Source organism: Protopterus annectens, chromosome 2.part1, assembly GCF_019279795.1.
Source record: "Protopterus annectens isolate FY-2018-M chromosome 2.part1, PAN1.0, whole genome shotgun sequence".
In the NCBI taxonomy this organism is placed as follows: domain Eukaryota; kingdom Metazoa; phylum Chordata; order Ceratodontiformes; family Protopteridae; genus Protopterus; species Protopterus annectens.
Window position 1 is genome coordinate 1,637,585,833 of NC_056729.1, and position 27,776 is coordinate 1,637,613,608.

At 39.9% G+C, this 27,776-nt stretch overlaps 1 protein-coding gene across 2 annotated transcripts in view; it reads left to right on the plus strand.

Annotated features, from left to right (window-relative positions):
* ERRFI1 (ERBB receptor feedback inhibitor 1) overlaps positions 1 to 27,776 on the plus strand; it is a 59,743-nt gene that overhangs the window by 16,386 nt on the left and 15,581 nt on the right. Inside the window, exon 1 of one of the 2 annotated variants that reach the window (XM_044063068.1) lies at positions 22,997 to 23,016. The exons of the other annotated variant lie outside the window; for it this stretch is intronic. The gene's annotated coding sequence lies outside the window, so the exon portion shown is untranslated. Of the gene's footprint in view, positions 1 to 22,996; positions 23,017 to 27,776 lie in introns of those variants that run through there. 2 annotated transcript variants of the gene reach the window in all.

A 27,776-nucleotide genomic window follows, 5' to 3' on the forward strand; every position in this document is an offset into this window, starting at 1 on the left:
CAGACATGCAGTCTGCATGATCAGATCATCCGTGTCCTTATATAGCAGACACGCAGTCTGCATGATCAGATCATCCGTGTCCTTATATAGCAGACATGCAGTCTGCATGATCAGATAGTCACCGTCCTTACGTAGCAAACATGCAGTCTGCATGATCAGATCATTAATGTCCTTATGTAGCAGACATGCAGTCTGCATGATCAAATCATTACCATCCTTATATAGCAGACACGCAGTCTGCATGATCAGATCATCCGTGTCCTTATATAGCAGACATGCAGTCTGCATGATCAGATAGTCACCGTCCTTACGTAGCAAACATGCAGTCTGCATGATCAGATCATTACCGTCCTTATGTAGCAAACACGCAGTCTGCATGATCAGATCATTACCGTCCTTGTGTAGCAAACATGCAGTCTGCATGATCAGATCATTACCATCCTTATGTAGCAGACATGCAGTCTGCATGATCAGATAGTCACCATCCTTATGTAGCAGACACGCAGTCTGCATGATCAGATCATTACCGTCCTTATGTAGCAGACATGCAGTCTGCATGATCAGATAGTCACCATCCTTATGTAGCAGACACGCAGTCTGCATGATCAGATCATTACCGTCCTTATGTAGCAGACATGCAGTCTGCATGATCAGATAGTCACCATCCTTATGTAGCAAACATGCAGTCTGCATGATCAGATCATTAATGTCCTTATGTAGCAGACATGCAGTCTGCATGATCAGATAGTCACCATCCTTATGTAGCAAACATGCAGTCTGCATGATCAGATCATTAATGTCCTTATGTAGCAGACATGCAGTCTGCATGATCAGATAGTCACCATCCTTATGTAGCAGACACGCAGTCTGCATGATCAGATCATTACTGTCGAGTCTCATGCAGCAAATGCCTTCCAGGGGTTGTAGCTTGAATGACTCTACTCTCCTTGCATTAGTATTAACTGCTCCAACTCCTGCTCTGATTGTGGGGCCCAGTAGTCTTGAAAGGGTTGCAGTGCTAATTATTGAAGCTGCCCCACATAAGCATGTATCCTGCTCTGCTGCTCTTGCATCATTATTATTGTGGCTACTTTCTCTCCCTGCATGGCATCTAATGTTTTCTTTTAATCCTTTCTGCCCTGTTTTTCCTTCAGCTTCTGGATCTGGAACTGTAGGTCCAAGCCCTTATGGAAGTCATATAGGGAACAAGGTATTATAACATGACTAAATACCCTTGGACCAGGACCAGACACACTACTGTTGGAGTTATGACATGTGCCAGTTGTGGTATAACTCAAATCACTTTCTTTAAAATACAAGTAGTTTGTGCTTGACGAGTTCTATATTGACAATCTTTTAAAGTAGATGTCACAGGTTTAGCAGTGACGTTTACCATATTTCTAGAGGCACCATCTTCAAATAGTTTTGACAGAAATTTAACATATAGTTTTCACTGCAAAATATTAGCAGTGCTGTCCACTCACTGTATGTAGCATCCCTATTGACATTTACTGGAGATGATAGAAGAAGCCAGATGGGGATAAAAGTTTCACTGTAAAAAGCTCCGCCGTGATCTCAGAATGAAAGAAAGACTCTGTTATGAAATGGTTAGCTACCACTTTAATTACACTTGCATCAAGGTAAAGTTCTGTACTGTGCCATTCCCTGCTTTGCAGCATATATGAACAATATTCATTTGATGGCTGGCACTCTAGTGTTTTTATGTTGTCCAGGCAAATAATCCATCTTGTATATTTTTCAGTGAACTGTCACCTGGAAAGGATGACCTATCCATTCAGTAGGGGAAATTGGCAGTCACAAAGGCCAAGCTGTTCGACTTGTGCAATAAGTTGAATAATACATTAGTAAAACCTGGGCACACAGTACCTTGTACGCAAGTACCTGGTAAGTAGGGGCATGTTTTAGACATAGAAGTTACAGTTGGAACTGTGTGATCTTTTTCTAAGCAAGTCTCTTCACCCTTTTCTCATTTAGTAAAAAGTGTCCAGTCCATTGCATTTGTACTTGTAGTGAAGGACTGATCTTCCCTTGTGCCCGAAAAGAAAACACACAATCTGTGTCTCCTTGGCTGTGTTTAGGCTGCAGTAAGAATAGCTTGTCCATGATGTAAAGATGACGTTATTTTCTTAGATGATGTACTGGTGAAATAAGGAGTAAGTTAGTTTTAACTAGAAACTAAATCTGAAAGAAAATGAATATGCAATCACTGAACTCTACGTTCCCTCATAAAAAAAGAACTCTTTAAAAAAAAAAAGTAGGCAGTCTTAGATTTATGTGGGGAAATCTCTGGAGAAAGGGTAAGCAGATAGTATGCTGCAGGAAAAGCTCCAGAAACACAATAAAGTGTACAGGGCACAGATGACTTTGCCATTTGGCATGGCTGCCTTTTATAATCCCAAACCATTTGTCTTGCACATTCTGTGTTGCTTCCCATTTAGACAGCAAAATAGAAACCATAAAAGGTACACTGAATTGTTTGGAAACTTTCTGTCTAGCTACACATCTTAAGTTAGCTACAAGATGCGTCTCCCCTGCATAGATGGATTCCCTTAGCAGGAGTGGGGGGTAGACAGAGAGGGAATGTAGTCTGGTTTGGTGGTGCAGTGCACTTGGAATTCAATAGTGCAAAAAAAAAAAAATCATATCTCAAAGTGGAGCACACATTCCAAAAGGTCTGATCATTGTAGTTCCTCCCTCCCCCTTTATTTATTTATTTTATATATATATATCCTGTCCATCATCAACAGATGTTCCTCTCTTAGAACTATCTGTTCTGCAACCCCCCCCCCCTCCACTGCATATGCAAGTACCAAATAAGAGCCAGGATCGTGGTTGTGGAGTGTTAGCTTTTGACGTTGTCTGCTGTTTGTGCCTGGAGCACTGTTCAAAGGTGCATGCCCATTTGTACATATAGTACAATGACTTCCAACAACTAAAGAAATATACTGCTTGACTGGGCTAGTGTTCTACCTCTTCCCTTCTCTCTCTCTCTCGCTCTCTCTCTCTGTCTTTTTCTGTTTGTCTTCTGTCTTACCCACACTCTGGCAGTGGATAGTGTGCATGATGAAACTGGGGGTGACCTACCTGGTAGATAGTCTTAAACTTAGAGGGTTGCTGGTAGAAAATGGTTACCTTGACTTCTTCACATTAGAGTTAAATAGCAGAGTTACCTTAAGGAAGGAGATATGTAATGTTTTTAGAAGTAATATGGCCTTTCTGTTATCTGTAGCTGTAGTAGAACTGATCTCTGGTTGGGGTTTGGGTGGTTGGAACTGCGTTTTCTTTCTCACATGAGTGTTTGCTGATTACCAATTTAAATACCACCTTGGTTCTCCCCTGAAAAAAAGGCTACTAGCTTAGTGGGATGAACACAGTCAACAGAAGGATAATGTTAAATACTAACCACTAGCTTGGTAGTTCAGTAACATTTTTGTAAACTACAAAGTTTTTCTGCTATCTCCCTAAAAGCTAGCTTTAATTAAATAATAAATAGGCAGAGCAGGTAAACATATCACATAATTTTCTCGTCCTACGTGTTCTGCTGTTAAAGTGTTGGCACGTTCACCTGGTCAAATGAAAGCCATGGGACCGAGAAAAAAACAGTAGGTTGTAAACATAGCAGCTTTCCAGGGCACCTTATGGAAAGCAAGAACTCACCTGCTGAAGTTATTTGTTTGGTAAGTGTAATAAGCCTTCTCAGATCCTGTTTTAGCTCCAGCCAAAATGGTGGATAAATTCATTAACCCTATGTAGAAATTTTTTGTTTGGCTAATAAACCACTGTGTTTTTAGATAGAGGAGGAAATTGGGAGTATCCACAGAAAACCCACAAAAATACAGGTAAAAGAGAATCTCCAGAGGTCAGGACTGAACCTATGACCTAGAGATAGAAAACACAAAATTTTATCCCTCTTACTCAGTGAAGGACTTGCACACTCACTACTTTTTTGTGCTTGTTCAAATGGCAGAAATGGAATGTGTGTGTTGCTGTTTTGTTATTGCTGTCTTTACAGACACTTGTATAAATGCCTGTCGCCTTCTAATATATACATCTGAGTTTGCTGCTGCTTAAGTGAAGCTGATTCCTTGGTTCAGCTGAGCCAAAGGTTGGTAGACAGTCCAGCACAGCTTTGTAGCTGTTAAGGAACTAAGTAAGCAAGAAGTTTTAACAAGTGCCTACACTCGCAGTTGTGCAGGTTTATAATCTCCTTGTCTTCAGGGCCTGTTGACATTTAGCATCTGACCACAAAAGTGAATCAGGTTTAGAAAGGGAGCAGCAGTTAGAAACTATGGGGAAGTGACATCATATCCCATCCTAAAAGGAAGAAGGCAACAGGGCAGGGCAGGAGTGGATGACTTGGGTGGTAGCAGTGTGCCTCTCCTCCTGCCCAACTTGCTCCTTTGTTCCTTCAGTGACATGTGCACTTTAAAGGTTATGCATAACTAGGTTACATTCTTAAAGGTACAGCTCAAGACACGTGCTAAGCAGCCTTTTTTTCACATACATAACACTGAAGCTGCAGAATCTGCATTCTTGTCTTTGTGAGTAAACCATTAATGGTAAGGCACCAGAATATTTCTGGCATGGATGCTTGGGCACGTATACTATAATGTCTGAGAAATGGTTGCAGAGAGCCAGAGTTCATAGCATTGTATGTACGTTCTGAATGGTTATAAGGTATATTGCTTGTTTCTGCCAGGTAGCCTAAATTTTAGCCGAGATGTTGCTGTACCTGAGCGGGAATAAAATAAACTGAATGCTTCTACTTTTCTAAAATTCCTGCTTGGTTCATGTTTGTATTTTTTTTTTTTTTCTTCCCAAAGCAAAGTATTTTTCTGTAGCAAGCTATGTTTTTCCTTGAATATTGTAACTTGCAGTATAGAATAAGAAGTGAATACAGTAGACCCTTTCTTATCCGATCTGGCTGGGACCAGAGCTTAGGCTGGATAAACAAATGGCTGGTTAATCAGAAAAAGCATACAAAATAGAATTTTATAGGTTATAAATCAGCTAGAATAACAAGATTTCTGTTGGCATGCATTTTTTTCTAATGAATATTGCTGTATCTTTCGGCTTTTCCCAGTTAGGGGTCGCCACAGCGGAACTCCAGTCCGCTAATGATTGGTAGTTGATTTTTATGTGCCGAGTTACCAGCCCTGATGCACAACCTTCAACGAAGATATGCCCATTCATGCATGTCTCCATGCAGAAGATGCTCTAGCTGAGAATCGAACCGGACAGCGTCTTACTGTGAGGTGACAATGCTACCACAGCACCACTACCGCGAGTATATATTTTTTTTCTAATGAATATGAAGTCTAAAACTCAAATGTCTGTCATTATTTAGCCCAGGGGAGGCGGAAGTGTTGTTCTTCTCTGTCTTTTGCTAGGGCTACTGCAGAAATGTGATGGCCGGCTAAAGAGGAGGCCGGATAAGAGGGAGTCTACTGTATTGACGAGTCTCCTTTTTCTTATTTCTGTATATCTGTTTAGAGCGGAGTATGCTCCAGTTATATAATTTTCAAAATCTACCCTGCAGGTGGTTTATCTTAAAAGTTACGCCCATATGTCTGCAACTGCCAAGCCAGCATTCTTTCACTTGAGAGGCAAATCTTGCTTGTTAGTCGTGCTAGAGGGGATATAGTTGCATGGGCTTGGATGTGGTAAGTGCAAAGGCCAGCACCAGAGCTGTGAAGGTAACAGGTTGCTACACATGCCACCCAATGACAGTAATGCTAACTGTATCCCATAGTAAAATTTCCTGCTGGCTTTGCTTATCTCCAGGTCATGTCTCTGGAGTTCTGTCCAACCATTGGCCATGCCAGAACTTCAGGCAGTTGGACCTGCATGATTTTATCCCTTTCCTGTAATGTATCCTCACCTTGCTTCAGTGTAAAACCTCTTCTCCCCTTATTTGCTGTTTCTGCTTGCATCCCAGACTGCCGCTGCCGTACACTTATTAAAAAAACAAGAAGCATAGACATTCCCACATTTTAGCCATCTTGTTTGTTTCTATATGCTGGTTACACAGCAGAGTCCAACTCAACCCTTGTCTTTCAGCTAATCATCCTTTCAGTATTGCTAATACTAGTAATATGAGAATCCTGTTAATACATCTTAATATCAGGAACTTCTACAAAAAAAAAAACTGATATGTATCCATCTGAGATGTGATTAATGCCTTTCTCCTTTGTATCCATTCCAAATGACTGCCTTCATCTGCTTGATAGAGATGGATATGGAGATTTGTTTGTGCAAGAAAAAGTATTTTGGAACACCACCATCTACCTTCCCATATCATTTATCGCATGGTAACCTGATTCTATTTGTATTGACTGTATAAAGGTTTTTCTCTGCACACAACAGTCCGAGATGGTTCTTGATATTCAGACTGCTTCCTTTCTTAATTTATGTAGAAGATCTCACTCAAGTCTTCATTACGTTTATGAGTACTGATATAGCACTATTTTCATGCAGTATATATAGTTTATCCTATTTGTGTTGTCTGGGACATCCAGATGTGCAGTGCCCATTTTTCTGTGAAGATTAGCATGAAAGTAATTCTAGCCATAGAAAAATAGTAAGTTGTGTGCACAGGCAAGTACACAAAAGCAGAAAACTGACTTTACTCATAGCTGCGATGATTTGTAGCCAAACATATAGTTAGACTGTTTTGGAACCTTTCTTTAGATCCCATATCAGAATGTTTAGTGTGTGTTTGTAGTATCCGTTTAATAATTTGACCTCAAAACATGACTTATTCAGGCCACAAACTCATCCAAAACTTTTGCATTGCTTTTTTGTTCAAACCCCAGAATTAGAACTTAGTCATTTTCTGTTTGTAAAAAGAGGGGAAAATGTGCATTTATTGCCTCTATTTAGGTAATGCGGTTATCACTAGACCTGTGGCAGTCATAAATGAGTGTTAAGAGTACATTCAGTTGAGAGAGGTGGTGACAGTTGATGCAACTCCAACCTTATGTACAAAAAAATGGGGAAATCGAGGCTGATGAAGACAAAGTCTATGATGTGTGTGATCTTAACTAAAATATGCGCAGCAAATGTAACTAAAGAGACCGGTCTAGTCATCACCCAGGGGTCTGTTTCCCCTCCTACACAAATACACACACACAATGATCTGCCCTTCCCACCCTGTCTGGGTGGGTTGCTTTGTAGCACATTCTCATTGGTTGCTGCTCAATTGTAGCACATTCTCATTGGTTACTGCTCAGTTGTCACATGTGTAAATAAACTGTCTTATTTGCTGAGCCTTAGTGAAAGGTATGTACCAACAGCACTTGATTTTCTTCATATTCTGAGATCACCACAAAATACTACCAAATTGTCTTCGACTCTGCCACAGGTCTCAAAATCGGCGCATCCCTAATATCAACTGCCGTTCTTTCATTCTTTCTTTTTTTTTCTTTCTTTAGTTATTTATTTAGTGGGTTAGCCGGACCATTAGAACCCCTTTTAAATCACAGTCATGCTTACATTTCAATCACACCATGTTGTATAATTGTAAAATAACAATGCAGAAACAACCTGGTCATGTGGAAAACATTTGATATCAGTCTGCTAAATATAATTAGGTAGCAAATGTAAACAGATTGCAGCACAGAGGGGATTACACAAAAAAGGCTGCTTGCAGAATAATAATAAAACAACTTACAACAAATCAGTGGAACTGTTTATTTATTTATTTTATTTATTTTACATTTGTTGACCGGGCTAGTCTGGCTGGATACATGTCCATTTTCAGCAGAGGCCCGAGGAGAAAAGCTCCACTAAATACTAAGTACATTACAAATAATCATTACTGTTAAGAAATAGCAAAAATTGGAAGTCATAACAACACACAGAATGAAAGATAATTTCAAAGAGAAACAAGTTTACAATAAGCAGTTCATTACATATTAGCAATTATACATAAAATGTACATAGTTAGACTAGAACAGTAAAAGGAGGAGAAATCAGACAGGTAGTGATGAGAAGAGTGAAGGAGAAATAGAGTATGAGAAAAGGTTAGTCAGGTGTACTGCAGGAACAAAGCCAATGATTGAGGTAGTACAGTTTAATTTTCTGTTTGAATTGTGGTAGGGATGTAGTCAAAGTTATGTCACTAGGTAAGAGATTCCAGCTTCTACCTATAGTGTTAGTGAATAGAGAACCACCTGCTGTGTTGTTTACCTTTATTGATTTTGCCATGAGTTTACTAGAGGAGCGAAGTGAGTTAAGATTGTTGTAAGGGATTAGAAGTTGAGAGAGTATTGGGGTGTTGTCAGGTAGGTGTAATATGTTGTGGGCTATAGTGAGTTGAGGAATTTTTAGGTAGTTTTGAAATTCGAGCCAGCCAAGTTGTTTTAGATTTATACAATGGTGGGTCCTAAAGGGGTTACTAGTGGCTGCGAGCTATGTTATTATAGCAAGTTGCAAGTTTGTTAAGATTGTTTTTCTTGAGGTTTGTATAAGTGGAGGAAGCATATAGGAGAGTAGATAGGAGATGAGATTGTGCAATTTTGGTTCTTGTTGCTGGGGTTAGAAAAGGTTTGATACGATATAGGGATCCAATTTTTCTATTAACAACCTTGATGGTGTTGTTAATGTGCTGATCGAAGGAAAGATTATTGTCAATGGTTATTCCTAAAAGTTTAGTAGTTGGATCAGGTGAGATGATAGTGCCATTATTAGAAGAAATGGTAAAGTTTAAAGGGGGGGACCGAGTGGTGGGGGAGAAGAGGAGGAGTTTAGTTTTTTTTGCATTTAGTAGGAGAAGCCGTCTAGAAAACCAAGTTTCTACTGAGTTAAAGGTATTTTGGGTCAATGAGCTCAGTTCAGTAGAGGAAGGTGCCGAGCAGATAAGGGTAGAATCATCTGCATATTGTATGCAGGTTGCTTGTGGGATAGCAGTCTGAAGATCGTTAATAAAGAGGGAGAACAGAAGTGGACCCAGAATGGAGCCCTGGGGAACTCCGATGGAAATGGGCAAGAGAGATGAGATATGGTTTTCCCATATTACTGCTTGTTGTCTGTTGTTAAGATAAGATTTAAACCAATTAGTGGCTAGTTTATCACAAGGGAGAGATTCAAGAATGTTAATTAAGAGAGAGTGGTTGACCATGTCGAAAGCTTTAGAGAGATCAATGAAAAGAGCGGAAGAGAGTATTGTTGTTTCGATTTTTGTTGATAGTATCTACAAAGGATAGAAGGGCAGTGGTGGTAATGTGATGGGGTCTGAAACCATGCTGGCAGTTTGCTATTATGCTGTGAAGAGAGAGATGGTGTACAAGTTGCTGATGAATACATTTTTCCATGATTTTTGCTAGGGGTGAAAGAAGGGCAATAGGTCTAAAGTTGGAAAGGTCAAGGGAGTTACCACCTTTATGCAGTGGGATAATATAGGAGACTTTCCAGATATCAGGATGGTTCCTTCTTGGATAGTTCTGTTGATAAGTAAGGATATAGGATATGCAATTTCTTTGGCAGCTTTCTGAAGGAAAAGAGAAGGGAGCTTGTCAGCAGAAGGGGTACAGGGTTTCAGTTTGTGAATGAGTTTGTAGATGAAAGAGGTAGATATAGGTTTTAGAGAGAAGTTGAAGGAAGAGGTAGTTATGTTAGATGGTATATGAGAGTTGTTAGGGTTCATTTGTTTGGCTAGGGTTTGAATAGTTTCAGAGAAAAAGTTGAAAGCATTAGCAGTCTGGAGAGGGGTTTCTGGGTCAGCATTAAGTGGGGAAGGAGTTTTAGCAGTTCCTGGGGAAAGAAGTCTATTTACTGATGACCAGAACTGTTTAGGGTTGTTAATATGAGTTTCCTGAAGTTTACAGTAGAAGTTTTTCTTGTCAGAGATTATTGATTTTTTCGCTAAATTTCGAAGCTGGCGGAAATTAACTAAATCAGGGTTTTGTTTATTGCATCTCCATTTTGTCCATGCTTTGTTTCTAGCAAGCATGAGTTTTTTAGTATTGGTGGTCAGCCATGGGGCAGATTTGGTCTTTACTCTAATAGAGCGTTCTGGAGCATGTGAATCAAGTATGGATAAGAATGTAGAATTAAAGAATAATACTGCTTCCTCCAGGGGGAGTGATTTTAAGCAATTCCATTTACATGCTCTCAGTTCAGCTTTAAAAAGGTCTATGTTAAAGTGCTTGACAGATCGAATTAGCCTTGTATTTGGGAGGTTAACATATTCTGATTTATGTCTAGTAATGTAGGGTTAGGCAGGTTTAAATCATTGTGAACCTGGAATGCAAGTAGATAATGCATAAAGTAGCACCATACAAATGCGTATGACCCCACAGTATGGAATGCGTTCTCATTTCATGTCAGGAGCTTACCCTCACATGCTTCCTTCCTTTTAAGAATTTGCCAAATTCTTCTGTCTCTCAGTTCTACTTTATCTCTTTGCCTCAACCTTCTGTATACATCTGATAATGTTTTTGCACCAGTTAGCTCCAGACACTCTTAAAACTCTGTAGTATGTTAGTCTTGCTTGTTTCTATATTATTTTAAGCAACATGCTTATATTCTGTGATGCCCTTTATATATTTGTGATGTCCTGCGATCAAAGGTAATGCATTATACTCGGGAATTCTGCTTCTTCTGGCAGAGTAGAGGATTAAGGATGTGAGCCATCAACAAAACTATAGTCCAGCATTTCATTCCCTCTGACTTTTCATTCCCTCAGTCCCCATTTACCTACTGTCTGAGTAAATTACTTGGCAAACATCACTCCTGGCCTGAGTTTGAAAAAGGTCCGTGTGGATAATGCCCCACCCTGGTTAATGAATAAATATACTTATAGCAGTTTTGTCTGTTTAGCCTATTTTTAAAATGCAAAATGTACTTGAGAATATTGCTAAGATTTATTTATGTATTTATTTATTGCATTTGTTTATCGGGAACGTCCACTAGGCCTAGGTGAGCCCATTTTCAGTGTGGAGGCCCAAGGAGAAAAGCTCCACATAAAATTCACATCACAGAAATACAAATATCAAAAATACAAATATCAAAAATGTAGCACTATTTATAGTTTTTTAGCAATTCCATTGCAGTTTTGTGGTAGTCCATCAGTGATATTAACATGTACTTTTGGTCGTATAGATGCCATAGACATTACTGGTTGGGAGGCAGAAAAACCAGTAACATTGTATATAATTATTTGCATGCATTTAAATCTGTGTAGGCAGTGTAGTAGCAGTCATAGGTATGGCTGCAGACCTGTTAAAGAGTGCATACCTGTAGCCCCAGAGAATGGAAGTAGTGAGAAGAGGAGTTATTTTTGGCATGGGCATACCCAGCAGGTAGAGAGGTGTTGTCTAAGGGATTTTTTTTTAAAGAGAGCAGGGTATGAGATGAAAGTTACTGAGGTTGGGAGGTTATTCCAAAATTTGGAGGTAGTGAAGGAGTAAAGCATTTGGCCAGCTGGAAATTGAGGTTTATTGACTTTAAAGTAGAATTTTGTTTTCAGATCTAAGGTGTCTGTTTGGATGGTACAATACAGAGAGAGAGCTGGACAAGCTGTTGGTTTATATATTATTTTATATGCAGTAATTAAGTGGAGGTAGTTGACATAGAGTGGAAGTTCAAGCCAGTTTAGTTGTTGCAGTGAGGAACAGTGATGTGATGAGGATCTAGCATTTGTTACAAATCTAGCAATTTTATTGTAGCATATATAGTTTGTTTTTTAGTGAAGAGTGTATATTAGTGAGGATGGGGGCATCATATAGGAGGGATGGAAGTAGAAAGGCAGATGCTAGTGTTCTTTTGGCATTGTTATTTAAGGAATAGCTATGTCTGTAGAGGGTACCTAGTTTCTGTTGTGTCTTTTTGATGTTATTGAGTATGTGGGGTTCAAAAGTTAGGGTTTCGTCGATAGTGACTCCTAACAGTTTAGTACTGGGGACAACTTCTATGGAGGTATTATTTTGGGAGAGGATAGAGAATTCAGCCCTGTTCAGGGATGTTGTTTTTTTGGGAGTGAATAGAATCAGCTTGGTTTTGTTTGGATTGAGAGTGAGGTGATTATTTGGCATACATTTTTCGATGGATGTGAAGGCATTTTGGGTTAGTAGTTGAAGCTCAGAAGGGGTTTTTGCAGTGCAGATAATTGCTGAGTCGTCTGCATATTGTATTATGTCAGCCTGTATCAGTGACTCATGGAAATTGTTGATGAATAAGTTGAATAGTAGGGGGCCCGATATTGAGCCTTGGGGAACATCTGTGGAGATTTTTAAGAAGGTGGAAGAGGATTGCTGCCATTTGGTTGATTGGTATCTGTCAGAAAAGTAGCTAGAGAACCAATTTAGGGTTGGGGGTGAGATACCTAGGTTATTAAGTTTAGAGAGTAAAATGGGGTGAGAAATTGTATCAAATGCCTTTGAAAGGTCGAGGAAGACTGAAGAGACTATCAGACCTGAATCGCATGCTCGATTTACTGTATCCATAAAGGTGATGAGGGCTGTATTTGTGCTATGGCCTGGTCTAAAGCCATGTTAGGTAGGGGTGAGTAGTTGGGTGTTGATTAAGTGGTTGATTAGTTGGGTGTGGACACATTTTTCAAGTATTTTAGAGATGGGGGAGAGAATGACTATTGGCCAGAAGTTTGAGATGTCGGAATTTTTGTCACCTTTGTGGAGGGGCAGAATAGAATGTAAGCTTTTTTCCAGATATTGGGTACGCAAGACTCTTGGATTGATCTATTGATTAGTATACTAATGGGGTATGCTATGGAATCAGCAGTTATTTTTAGGAAAGATGTTCACCTGTCGTTATTTTTAGGAAAGATTTTCACCTGTAATCACAAACCTTTTTTGCTGTTGTGGTCTGTGTATGTCAGACTGTGTATGCCTTTAAACTCCTCTTGCCACCTGAATGTTTCCAGAACTATGTGTTTTTGTTTAGTCATACTCATTTAAATTCTCTTGAATTTGTTTCCACTTTTGCCAGTGACCATGGCTAGATTCTGTAGTGTAGTGGTAATCATGTCCGTTTTGCATGCAGGAAGTCCTGGGTTTGATGCCCTGGGGAACCACTATATGTTGGAGGTTGGTGAATAATGTGTTTACCCTACAGAGAAAAGGTACAGGATTTGATTCTCACATTGAGAAGCATGGCTCTGCTTAAAGACCCCCAGGGGTCATGAGCCTAGTAGTCACTTGTGAACTAATCCAAGCTTGTATCTGCACTTTTGAGACTGTTTTAATTAGATGAAAAGTTCACCGTTTTTTTTGTTGCACAGTATATGATTTGTGCTTGCTCCTTCATTCTTTGTTAATTCTAATTGTAGCTTATTCATTTCTTGAGGCTTATTTGCTCCTTAGTCATACCTCTACATGGGTGATGGTCTTTCCAATATACCTGCCGTGTTAACAAAAGAACAACCGCACACGAAAAACAAGATCCTGTTCTTTTGTTTTCCAGAGCATGTCATTGTTGCCCCTTACTTGTAACTTTGTATAACTGGAGAAGTGTACATTATATTCCCCAAAGCAAAGGGAACTGAGGATCCTTAGGCCCTGTCACTGATCCAGATGGACCCATTTCAGGATTAAAAATGCAGCAGAATTATAAACTTTTGATGCAAACAAAAAATATAAAAGCACTGAAGTAGATAAAACAGAAGTACAGTAAATGGAGGAAGTCTAGAATATTGTGCTGAGATTTGAGTGCATTGCACCTGGACAGGTTGACAAACTGTTTCACATTAGCACTAGTGCACCACATTAGTTTCAGTGTCACGTAAACCAGTAACCCCTTAAACTTCTCATTCAACAAGTTTTCTTCCTTGTTCTCTGGTACACATCTTTCCTTCAGCTGTAAGTCAACTCTACACAGATATCGATAAGCATTTGTCTTCACTAGAGGCTTGTGTCCTTCTGGAAAGAATGTGAGAGAAGGGAGTATGGAAATTCAGTTCTTAAATATGTGTACCCCACTCACACTGTTGCAAGGTCATTCATTTCTGTTTTATTTTTGGTTATTTTCTACTTCATTTGGCATCACGTACATAGCAGCCCTGCGTAATACATTTTGCTAGAGAGAGCTGAAAAATTATAGTCTGTATTGTCCTATAGGAATGCCTCCAACTTTGTCCTTTCCAATTTCTTTATATCACCTTTCCCTAGACAGATGTGAGCCTGACCAGTCTGCAGTTGCAGGCTTTTAGTATCCTTATCCATTGCAAGGGGACCACTGACCAGTGATTTCCAATAATCTGTCAGTATGTCAGCACTCACAGACTGGAAAAAACATTTTGTTAGGGTGGCCAAGAATATAATGTAGTTCCTTGGTCATCCTATGGTATCCCATCGTGCACTAGTGGATTGTCTTTTCTGATCATGTGCACATCTCCCCTTATGAGCTCTGCCTTCCACTTCTCATCCTGTAAACTATACCTCTCATATTTATTTGGTAAATGCAGGCATAATTTATTCAAATTCAACAAATCAGACTAGCTGTGTCGTTTGTGGTTCTTGCTACTACATGACATATTATGTTGTCAGCTTGAGGGCATCTTTGTAACACTGTAGGGGGTAAGACTTATGTGGCACTTGTTCATGATTGTGGGACGCTGTCAACAAAAGTATTCATTCTGAACCTTTCTGTCATGTCAGGCTGACCACTTCCAACAATTTAACCTCTATAGCAACATTTTCCACTTGGCTTATTTACCAAGTGCTGCATTGTTATTTTGTTTTATTGTTTCTCTCCAAAACTGTTGCTTGAACATGTAAAGCTTGAAATCCATGCCATTTTAAAGTTCACATCAGTCTGTGGTTATCAATAAAACATCAATAAAACAAAAAAACTAGATAATTGCAGAAACCTGCAACTGATGTGTAGTAGTAAGGTAAAATGCAGTGGTGGCCACAAGAAGTGCATGTTTTAAGACTGTTTTACAGAGACGCTTCTTGCAACAAAGTTATACAAAGCCTGACAGATAGTCTTCGTGTTTGCATCTCCTAAAAACATGTTTTTTTGTTTTTCTTTTGTAAGAGTGAGTAGACTTAAAAGATGCAGGTCTGAAATCTGAAAATTTTAACAGAAGCAGCCAGTACATGGGGAGGAAGAGTGTAGTTCATATACCTCCTTGCTTGTTTTCAGGATTGCTTTCCTGATTTGCCTGACTTATAACGTTAGTCGATCTAGAGAGAATGTTTTCAATATGCCGCTTCAGGGTTCTGAACTGTGATGCTGCTGTTGTCATTACCTAGCTGGCTGAAACTAAAATGGCACACCAGAGATGCTGGTGGTGAGTCAGGAAGACGGTGTGGGGTGTAAGATGGGCATTATTGTGGACAGCTAGGATAATAATTCAGGTGATGCACAACATTAATCTACAAATAAGTGAAAGGAACAGTACACTTAAAACCCACCATTCTCCATAAAATTACATTCAAAGTCTTGCCAATGCCTTTGTCCATGAGATTTTGCTTCGCTATCTGCAAAGCTGGATGACTTTCAGAAAGGAAAGGCTGAGCTCTTTCCTCATTTTTCTGTTTTCTCTGAGTTGTGTTTACATTTCCAGGTTATTTGGGTAGAGCCACACCACCTTCTGGAAATTGAGTGTGTGATATTCTTTGCATTACAGTGATATGCTGCATGTTTCTGTTTTTTTTTTTTTTTTTTTTTTTTTCAGGTATAGAGGTTTCATTTACAGTATTTTTGAGTCCCAGCTTAAGCAAGACTTGCTGTTTGATTACAGCTCCACTTTAAAGCACAGCAGCCACTGTATTGCTGTCCACACGGGGGCATCTATGACCCCATTCACATAAAAAGTAATTTATTTATATATTTTGTGAACAATGAAACATTTTTTAGAAAGCAAAGAATAGTCAGATGTTCAAATGTTCATTACAAGTGTGTTTAGGCCATACCATGTATAACACAGACGAGTCAAAAAAACATCTCCCCATCCTTTCATCTAAGCTATTTTTAAACAGTTGTAATGACTCTGACTGGCAAATATATAGAGGTTCTAGATCTGTGTACTACACCTACCTACTGTAAACGTAAAACAAACCTTTCTTGTAGCCTTACATGAATCACACAATTGTAAACTAAGAATTAAACGTAACTCCTCACTTCAGACAATGCTAAATTAAGAATCAAACATAACTCCTCACTTATAAAAGCTTTATATGCCAAACACAATTTGCCTTGCAAGTATTTATTGCCGATATAAAGCAATCCTAGATCTTCTAGTCTGGAACAATATGCATTACTTCTAATTTCTGGGAATCTTGTAGTAAACTTTTGTTGAATACCCTCTAATAACAAATCACTTTTACTAAGTAAACAGAATAACATTTCAGTAATTGGTTAAACACATAAAACAGTCTTGTTACAACCCCGTTGTTAATTTCAAAATTCCTTATAATAAACCTCACTACTCTTAATTGTTTTTACTCTTTGTTATCAGAGCATGCTTCTGTAATGCCTAAATCCTTGTATTCAATCAGGTTCTATAATTCTAATTGTCCCTGTTTATATTTACTCAGTTGGTCCTAGTTGATATTTACTCTCCCAAAGTGAAAGACTCCAGTTTTGTCCATGTTAACTTTCATCCTATTTTGACTTAACCAAGCAGTAATATGATACACATGTTGATTTGTGCAGTGCAGATCCTCAGAGGCAGGATCCTTGGAGGAAGAAGCTATACAACCCATTTTTATGTAGTCTGCGTATTTAGCCAACTGGAATTGTAGAGACACAATATTGAACAGCAACGGGCCCAAAGCAGAGAGAGCCCGGCGGGACTCCTCTTCTTATCTGTGCCCATTCAGAGACATAACTTTGAAAACTAACCCTTTGTCTTAAGTTCGTACAATTAGCAACGCAACACATCTGATAAGGATTGATTTGATAACTTTTGCATGGCACCAGTAATAACACAATGTGGCATGCTGTCAAATGCTTTAGATAAATCGATATAAACCTCAACCTCTGATAAACCTAAGTCTCAACACCCAGTACACTGGCTCATAAAATGTTACCAGATTAGTTAATGTGGATCTATTCGTCATAAAACCGTGCGAGTTTTGAACCGTTATTCCCCAAAGCATATTTCTCCTTATAGTCGCCTCCCAAAACATTTGCCTAAAACTGGTGTAAGGCTGATCGGCGTGTGTTCTTATCATCCATAGAACCTCCTTTGTGAACAGGAATAAGTTAAGCAAATTTTCGACTAATTGGAACATATACTGTTGGTAAACTTTTATTAAATAAATGTGCTTTAGTACCTTTGATATTAATTACCTCTGGATACCCAAGCTTGGAAAATTCAGTCCCATTCCAGAATCAGATTTTATTCTTTCTAATAAGGTCCGAACTATAACCACACAGAGTCATCACATCATTCTATTAAACAGTTAAAAGTTCTCCCAACTGTAAACAGTAACTTCTCCATTATGTCATATATGGTCAACTTTTCATACCTTATTCTAAGATCGATTTACATAAGAAAAGAATATAATCAGATGGCATTACTCTCAAGTCATGCTTTCTTTTTTGCCAAGCCTAAGGAATACTTCAGTCTTCACCAGGCCAAATTATATGTCCTTTTAGTATTACCATTCCTGTATTTCCTCCATAAGTCATATGTTTTCCTCTTCTTCACCAGCTTTGAGTCAGTTACATTCCAGCATGGTGGATTTGTTTGTTCCCTAACTGTAGAACTCCTACGCTTATCCCTCCAACACTTATCAAGATGCCCACTAATGATATTCTCCAAATTGTTCCAGGATACCGATAACCCCTTTAAATCTGACCTAACACAATTTAAAGAATTTATTTTATGAAATATGCCAAAATCAAACATCAAGGATTTGTTGCATACAAAATTTGAACAATATTTGCTGTTTTGTTTCCATCTCTAGCACTAATTCAAAAGCATTATGATCTGGAATAGGCTTCCTATTAATGTGTGAAGCACAGCCCTTCCCTGACCAGTGCAACCTGGACCAGTGGATGGGAAATCACAAATTCAGTCCTGGGGTGGCACCCATGTCCCTTATGGACAGAGGCAGTCTGTAATCAAAACCCCACTTGCTGATCCTTGTTATCTTTCTCCTAGGGATAGAAAACTTGGTAAAATCTGGGTAAAAGTAGCTAGGCTTGTAAGGGCTCATGAGCAGTTAGCCTAGTAGTCTCCTAAGAAAGTGTGTCGCAAGTTCTGCTCTCTGCTCCTCTGGTTGTAAATATAGTCATCTACAGAGTTGGTGTGCCTCATGGGGAAGGCAACGTTTCTCACTGCAGTTACAGTGAGGATTTACATTTGATTTGGCTATTTGGCCAACAATAGCATCTTATGAACTCCCCCCCCCCCCATAAGATCATAGGAAGTTGCTAGGCTATTGGCCCTGAGGTCCTTACAAGCCTAGCCAGGAATTTGGCCCATGTTCCAACAAGTCAGCACCATATGCCATTGTCCAGCAGGGACATAGGTGGAATCCCAGGAGTTTATTGTCTGTTTCCCATCCAGTTATCCAGGTTGTGCTTAAAAAGGGTTAATAAGGTACTCTGCTTGACGTGGAGAAGGAGTCTATTCCACAAAAGGGGGAGTTTCTGGGACACAAATCTGTTCCACCAACAAGTCCTGTTGATGTCACAGACCAGGTCGAGGTCATGTGTGTAGGTTACTCGAGTGGAGCTTGACTTGCGGATATGCAGCAGTCACATCAGGGTGGGGTCTGAGATTGCTTTGTATGCCAGACAGAGGTAACTCTGAGGAGTCAGTAGGAGACCGAGTAGAGGGTGTAGGGTATATGTTTGAGGCCCTGGTTTCTGCTGGTGAGGAACCTTTTTTTTTTTTTTTTTGTTATCCTGATACTGTTTTGCATAAAAATGTTTCATACTTGCTCTGAATCTAAATTGTAATTGTTGACTGTATGGAAAGACCCAATGCTTCATACTTGACATGAATCTAAAATGTAATTGCTGACTGTATGGAAAGACTTCCATTTCAGAAAGTGTATGGTAACCAAATTTGTACATTTTGTTTTATGACACACACACCCACATATACTGTAAAGGCACCATTAAGGACTATGTCAGTCTAGAACTAGAAAAATAAGCTATTCCAACAAATAGTGAAAAAAATAAACTTAAAAACAAAAACCACTATGAACGAGCATGCTCAGGAAGGAAATTAAAGAATTAACGTTCAAAATTTTAATGTACTGCTTTCAATCTACATAGCTTTCATCAGAAACTGTTAAAACACATTTCGCAAGCACCTTTTATATATGTTATCAACCAATAACCACAAGTAATTGCTCAATTAAGCACTTAAAAGCACATCACAAATAATGAAGACCTTTGCATTTGTTGAAGTAAAAACGGTGCTATAAACACATAAAAACCACAAGTAATGAACACTGTTGCACAATTTTTATTTGAATAATTGTAACAGTGTTTATTATTTGTGATTTTTATGTGTTTATAGTACTGTTTTTACTTCAACAAATGCAAAGTTATTCATTATTTGTGATGTGCTTTTAAGTGCTTAATTGAGCAATTACTTGTCGTTATTGGTTGATGACATAAAAGATGCTTGCGAAATGTGTTTTAACAGTTTCTGAAGTGTATGTAGATGAAAGCGGTACATTTAAGCAATAACCCATGCCTGGGTGTGGGTAATGCTGGATTTACCCACGGTTGGTGTGGTTTGGTCACGAGGGCGAAGCCAGAGTTGCCGCACAAAGACGACCGTGGGTAAATCCAGCATTACCCACACCCAGAAGTGGGTTATTGCTATTATACAATAACATTATTTAAGAAAAAGAATACTTACTTTTCTTAAATAATGGCATTGTATAATGCCTCCATGCTGCCCTTCCGCAGCTGTCTGGTATTCTGAGGCAGTTCTGATACACTGCGCATGCGTATGCTTACGCAGTACATCAGAGCTTGGGTGGAAGCCACGGAGAAAGCAAGATCTCCGTTGCTTTTTACAAAGTGTCTCGCTGTGTTAAAGGAGTTTAACATAGCGAGACAGGTTTAAAAAAAGCAACGGAGAATGGAAGATCTCCGTTACTTTTTTAAAGCTGTCTCGCTATGTTAAACTCCTTTAACATAGTGTGACACTTTGTAAAAAGCAACAGAGATCTTGCGTTCTCCGTTGCTGTAAAAAAAAAAAGACTTATACTAATGGAAAAATTCCGGGCGACCAGACCTTTTTCCATTAGTATAAGTCTTTGATTTACAACATGCACGCTGACCAATCAGCGTGCACGTTTTGGAATAGTAATGTGGGGGTTGTTGTATAATAAAATTTTGAATGCTAAAACTATGTCAGTTTAGAGAGGCTGTTTTCCTAATTCTTTACTGCACATCTAACTACAGTCATAGGTTCATACTAGGCTATCTGCCCTGGGGCAATTATAAGCCTAGCCCGATTCTGTATGGCTTACGCCACCCCTTGATTTGAGTATACTGTGCCCTTTTTAAGGTTTAGTTTACTGTGCCTCTGTCTAATAGTGACATGGGAGGAATCCCTGGGACAAACCTACGATCCCCCATCCACCTATCGAGATTCTTCTTGAAGAGATTCAGTGAGGTGCTCTGCCTCACATGAACTGGAATTCTATTCCAGAGCGAAGGGAGCCTCTGGGTTATGAACCTGTCCCTCCAGCAAGTTCTATTTATTTCTGTGCTGAGGTTCAAGTCCCTCGAGCGTGTGGCTCTAAGGGATTTAGATTTACTGAGGTGGAGCATGTCCATTAATTCTGGATTTGACATAGCTTTGTATGTCAGGCATAGATCGCCTCGAAGTAGGCGGTATGCAACTGAGTAGAGCTGGAGTTTTTTTAACCGAGCAGCATATGGCATCTGTTTGAGACCCTTGATCCTCTTGGTGAGATACTTTTGGGGTCTTTCTAATTGCTGCAGGTGTCGGGTAAGGTACATCCCAAAAGGGGCATTGTATTCCTGTCAGATGTCTCCTTGCTTGTTGTCAGTACTGTCATTTTCAAATCTTTTAGCCTTTATTTATATCTCTTGCGTGGAACTCCTTGCTGCCCATTTTAAGTGAGGTGCATCCACTGTATATTTTTAATATTGTTGTGAAACAAGAAGGCATCTTGCTAGAAAAGCAGTAGTGTATTTAGTGTTGCCGGCTCTTGGTTTTTTTTTTTAATTCGTTACTGTCTTGAGGGTATCCTTTTCCTTGAGGCTTTTTCAGTTTGCTTGAAGGAATTAATGCAGGGTTGTACTTTTTCTAATTCTCCCTGTTGCTCCCTGTTAATATAGAGTAAAGATTTGTTTTTTGGGTAGTTTATAAGTGATTCTGATGTACATGTTTCATTTTGGGGCCTTAACGTAAAAGCTGCAGTGTTGTATTTGTCTGCAAATACATCATTCCTTATTGTTTCAGGACAGATTAATTTTTACTTTTTTCCATCCATTGTTAAAAGTGAGGATGGAGCTTTTTGTTTCTTGCTTGCTTGGCACTTGACACAAAAAAATGCAGTCATCAATGGCCTGTTTGATTCAAACAGCAGTCTCTGCTTTCCTACTCCATCTCTTGTATTATGCTGCCTGTGACTCTTGTAGAATTTTAGTTCATAGTAAAGCAGCTGTCAGCTGACAGAAGATGAATGTGAAACAGTTTTGTTTTGCAGATAATGTATTAAAGTCACGTGATGTAGTATGGATAGCAAGTGTCTACAACCTAATCACATTTAAAGTTAAAATACTGTACTGTATCTAAGCATCAAATGCAGAGTTTTGGAGTGGCTAGAGAGATCAGTTTCATACCCAGTAAAAAGAACAAAGTTAGAAACAGGGCTTCCTCTCTTGAGCTGTTTGAAATGCATACTTGTTACATAGTTGTGTTTACAGCTGTGTTTCTACCGTAAACTGAATAGCAGTTGAGCACCAGGCATTAGATCAGGGCCATGGTTACTGACTTCAGGCAAAGTTGCATGGAATGAGAGGGTCTAGTGAGTGTTGACTTTCAGCAAAAAAATTAGTTGTCAAGGGTTACTTTCTCAGATTTCTGTATGCAGAAAAAAATTTATTATGCCTTTGTTTACCTTCATTCAGTTTGCCTTAACAGTATCCATGTTTGATAAAAAAACTGCTTGCATCTTGAGGCTTTTTTTGCCTTTCCCTTTAAGAGCTGTGCATGACCTTGCACATGATAACACTGTCAGATCCAGTTAATTAAGCTCACAGAGCAAAATGCTCTGAGAATTTCACAACAGGGCCCATTCACAAATCTCCATCCCACAAAGCCAGGGACAGAAACACACCTCCCTGTCACAACACAAAGACTCCCATTGTAATGAATTGCGGGCCACTTAAAGGAGTGTTAGCAGTAGCAGTCCAGATAAATGGAACTTTTTTTTTCTTGGGAACAAATTATTCCATCTCCCAGTGGCATTCAAATGGACTGCAACAGCATCCGGATAAAGGGGGCGATTTCCTCCCACTAAGGTGTTAGAGTCCATTCAAAGCTAACTAATGCATTGTTCACAAAATCTGCAACTCAGAAGGAAACCTAATTTGCCCCCTAGCACTACCCATATTTTAAACTTTATAACGCCTTTCTTGCAGTAGAGGAAACGATGACATGCTTTCCATTTTTTCTTTCCTCTCCCTTAAGTGTTAAATTGGTGTGCATATTTTCAGTCTGGCATCAGAAACCGGAGCGGTAACAAGCTTTACATTGTGATCATACAATCAGAAATGCACACCTCCCTGTCTGACAGCAGCCATCAACTCGGCCACTGTTCCAGTTCTGCATGTTATTAGTTTGGCACCGCATCGGCCACCAGAAGCTTCCTGTTGCATTGTGCACAGTCGCCTCCCAGCATAAACTACAAGAAGCTTTCGTAACAGCATTGCATCTGCTGGATTTGGATAATTCACAGTCGGCCAGTTCTCTTGCTACAGGGTAGATTAACACTCAGTTTAAGAGCATTTTCCTGTCACAGAGATTCCAGGAAAAGGAGCAGTGACCCAGAAAAACAGTTGTATCTCGCTGTCCTGGTAAGCATTTATGAGATGCCTGCACCTAAACCAAGACATTGTTCCTTAAGTACATTGAGGTTGATGACCGATTAAAAATAGCAATGTGATATTCTGGTAAGCACAGCTGTTGTCATGGTTTGAGAAATTTAAGACACGTTAACAGACACTGTAGAATGTTTCCCTACATGCTGCTTTGTGCTCTGGTATAAGTGAGGTTCCTCTGCTCTTCCAGTGAGCTGGCATATAAACGTATTTGTAAGATGGAAGTACTACAGCATAAATGTGGCAGTGACATACCCAAATTTTATGGTGGCTTACAGTCATTTTTTTTGTATACAAGAAAGTTGCACCAGAGAGTAAAGTACACTGGCCATTTTCAAGAGAAGTCTGAGGGAGTGTAGAAGTAGAAAATCAGTGCATAGTAATGGAAAGTGGTCCATACTTATGTTCACCAGTTCTGATTGTATGCATGTCACACATCCCACAAGTAAACATTTTCCAGTTTGTATACCTTACATTCAGGATTCTGCTCATGCATAATTGGGTGTTAGGGTTTAATCTAGGACATAAAAGGTATAGTATAATGCATCAAATGTACCATAGTTCAGGAAGCTAAAATGTGCTGTGGTTACAAATGCTGCGCTGGTAAGGTAGTTTTTATCTCCTTAGACAAGCTTGAGAAGTACAGGGTTCTTCCTTATTAGTTGCTGGTGAGTGAAGTAGAAATCTCACTACAATGTTGATATTGGATAGAAGAGTAATGCATTCAGTGCTGATCTTTAGTACATCTGTTGTCCTTTTCAAGATTGTAGTGATTTTCATCTGGTTCTTTGCATTGCAATGCATTTTCCCTTAACACGTTCTGGAATTTTTCACTATTGTTGTGATGGCAAGGGGCCTTTTTAGTTTAGTGTAAAACTTAAGAAAATTAAAGTACAGTAAATAACCTTTATTTTTGGCTTTACCACAATGATTTGTTTCATTGGCGTCTGATACAGGTGTGTCACCACAGTTTCAGTTAGTAAATCATTTATAATATCTGTTTCAGTTCCTCTTCTGATTTTATTGATGTTATTGCATGCCCACGTTACTCGTGCCTCCATTGTCTGAACAGTACTTGTCTTGTAAAAAAACTCTGTCTCTTTTTAGAAGGTGTCTGGCATATGCTATTCATAAATTTATTTATGTCATCCTCTGGATAGCCCTGATTGTGTACTTTAACTGTTTCCAGATCGATCATAGCAGTTGTTCATAATCTTTTGTCCAGTAATGAGACTAAGCCACGTCCTTCCTTTTGGTCATAAAAGTCCTTTTACTTGTACCCTATAATCCACTAGCCTGATGACTCTTTATTTTAGTATTCTGCTTTCTTGAAGAATGTGGTCATCTTGTGTTCTCTATTTAATGGTTTCCATTGACAGCTGTTCATTATTTTGTAATGTTTCTAAGCATCTGGGTTTTTAATGCCTGACTTGTCAAGGCCTTTGCATGCTCTATCTAGATTCGTTAGAGCGGCCTGTCGCCTTACTGCAGACTTTCCAGCTTAATTTCTTCCCTGCTCACTTGCAGTAGCAGTTTGTAAAATACCATACATTTCCTGAAGTGAGTCCTGATGTATCCTAGGGTCACCCCCACCACCACTACCACTTTCAGTCTTATTAGCATAGGAATTATCCTAGCTGATTCATTCCCTGTGAGCGAGAGGCAGGTTTACTGGTGCGGCTCCATCATCCCCATGGAGTATCTGCTTATTTCTTACTGCCCTATCTCTCCCTTGCACATGCTCATTGGCATCCAAGGGTTTGACATGTAGTGGACCTGTGCTATGCATGTCCAGACGTCACCATGTGATGTGATATAATAGCCTTGTCCACCATTCAGATGAAAATCTCTGTGATCCACAGTCTACAGCAGCAATTCTAACATACATTGTATGTCTCTAACAGAAGTCCTTTAATATGCACACATGATCCTTTCAGTAAAAAATGCTAAACAGTGATCATGCACTTAGAAATGGCTTCTAAAGCTCGACAGGAAAATCCTGTTTGACAGCAAAATTCCATGTACTTCAAAAGATTATGAGCAGATCAATAGTCATAACTACAGTTTTAAGTGTTCTTTAAATCCATTTCTGAAACATAAACTAACCATAATCATATGCACTGTTTGTCTTATTTTTAGGTATGTGTTTATTTCGCAAGGAGTGATATGCTGTGTATCTATCAGTGATTTTGGCCACAAATCAATTTATAGGCAGGCTATGAAAGTTTAGTGTGTGTGTGTGTGTGTGTGTCTGTGCGTGCGCGTGATTCAGGCACTTTCACACAAAGCTACAGTGGTGGTAAAGTCCATCTATCAATCCATCCATCCTCAACCCATTTTCCCATTTTGCACGTGGGGTCGCGGTGTCACTTCTGCAGTGACAGTCATCTCAAGCCAAGGTTTACCACCACCAGGTGGTGTTACCAATACTGATGTTCATCGTGTTACCCTGCTGTAGGCATCACACTTGGGTTATCTTGTCGTCAGGCGGTCCCGAAGTCGGCCTGAATTCCAGAGTCTTGGTCCAGCGTCTGTTGCTGTCGCTTCTTCCCTGACGTCAGTGTGCCAGGGGTATATATAATGCATCCAACACCATTTTCTTCAGTCTTTCTTGCCGCACGGTGCCCGAAGCAGAAGCAGTTCGCAAGTGCCGGTCGGCCGACTCCTGAGATTTTCGAAGTCTTCAATAAAGCTAAGTACCCCGTTGGGGAAACTTTTTCTTGCCTCAGACCGATGTCAGAAAAAGTTAACAATTGCATTTCTTGTGGGAAGCAAATACCTCATAAGGATTTTCATTCTTACTGTATACCTTGCCTAGGCCCAGACCACGACGTCACTGGTTGTCGGTTTTGTGCTAGGTTCAATAAGCGTACTATAAAAAGACGCTTTGATTTCGCATGACACTCCTTCGGTAGAAAATTTAACTACACAATGCCGTCGGCGCAACCGACTACCGGCATGCACAAAAAACGCAAGGATAAGGACAGGCAGCCTAGACCCAAGCGAGACTCCGAGGCCTCAGCTGGGCCGATCTCTGGTTCACCGGTTTTCAGTGAGGCTCCCAGTCCTCCTGACTACCGCAGATTTGGAACCCGAGACTGCTTCGGAGCCTTTGGCGGAGAGTGCTAGGCCGATACAGCCATTTTGTTTAGCCCCTACCAACGAAATTGCAGAAAGAGATGTTGGTGCTGCAGAAACACCTTTGGTTTCTGAAGGCATCTTCAGACCGACGACGCTCACCATAAAAACTTATCCTAAGCTTAAGACTCCTATTAAACCAAAAAAGACTGCACTTCAGTCTCCAGTTCAAGGCCCCATGCCTAAGAAACAGATGCTTAAAATGGCAGAAGATTTGATCTCTTTAATCAGGAGTTCCCAACCCCCCCCCCCGACAAAAGGCCTAGACAAGAGGAAGATTATGCCTCCTCTGATCAAGTGTCTATTTCCTCAGGCTCCTCTGAGGACCAAGATTACTCCTTCTCCCCTTATGAAGATTCTGATGCTGAGGATTCTATTCCCTCAGCTTCTCCTCCTGAAGACTACTCCTTTGGGGAAACTTTGCACACTGAGGGAACATTTTCACTGGGAAGGTCAGGACTACTCTGACTCAAAGAAAAGGCTCAGAGAGTTTCCTTTACTCCCCCAGCACAGACCTCTTGCCATCCCCCCAGTTTTAGACATTGTGGATGATGTTTACTTAGAATCTAGTTTGAATCCAGATTCTCTGCCTCCTGCTCCAGCCAAACCAGACAGATGTTATAGAGTGCCTGACTCCCACAAATTCCTTTATAAAAGCCCTACTGCTGATCCTACTATCTCCCAGGGTCCCAAAGGGGCTAAGGCTTCTATGGCAAAAAATCCTGTACCCTCTGAAAGGGACTCCAGAACACTAGACAGGTGGGGGAAAAAGGTTTACACCTCAGCCACTCTAGCTATGAGAGCACTAAATTGTCAATTTCACATGCTAAAATATCAACAATTTCTGATGTCTCAGTTAAGACAAAAAATGAGCACACTCCCTCAACAGTCTGAATTGAAAGAAATGCAAGATCTGTTGCATGCAACTGAACAGGTGGGCAAACATACTTTACAATGTGGGTTTGATTCTTTAGAGGCTTCCTGCAGAGCAGCTGTCACTGGGTCTGTTATACGTAGGCATGCTTGGTTAAAGGAACAAACTCTGCCTGATCATGTTAAAGCAAAGCTTCTAGATGCTCCCTTACAGCAGGATGTCCTATTTGGAGTTAAAGCAGAAGAAGTCTTAAAGAAAATGGAGGATAAGGCAAAATCTATGCAGACAGTCAAAGATTTTCTACAGGTACAGTCCCCTCGCTTCAGCAGAAATTGGCGAACAAAAAATTGATCCTTTCCAGCTACTGACAGACCACAGAGGGGTAAATACAGGCGCCCAACAGGCAGAGGGCAACCACAAGCCCAATACAAACCTCGACAATGGGGCACTGCAACACAGAAGGGAGGAGAGGACAGGCCCCAAACTACTAGAAGGCAAACTCAATGACTTAGACCTCATATGGCCAAGCAACACTCTCTTGGCAGCTCCCTTGGGAGGAAAACTAGCATTTTTTCAGACAACTGGCACATTGTCACAAAGGACAAATGGGTCCTAGACATAATTTCACGAGGATACAGATTCCATTTCCACACCTTGCCAACGAAAAGAGGAATGCCAAACCTGCCACAAAATCAATTGGCAGAGGCACAAAAACAAATTACAG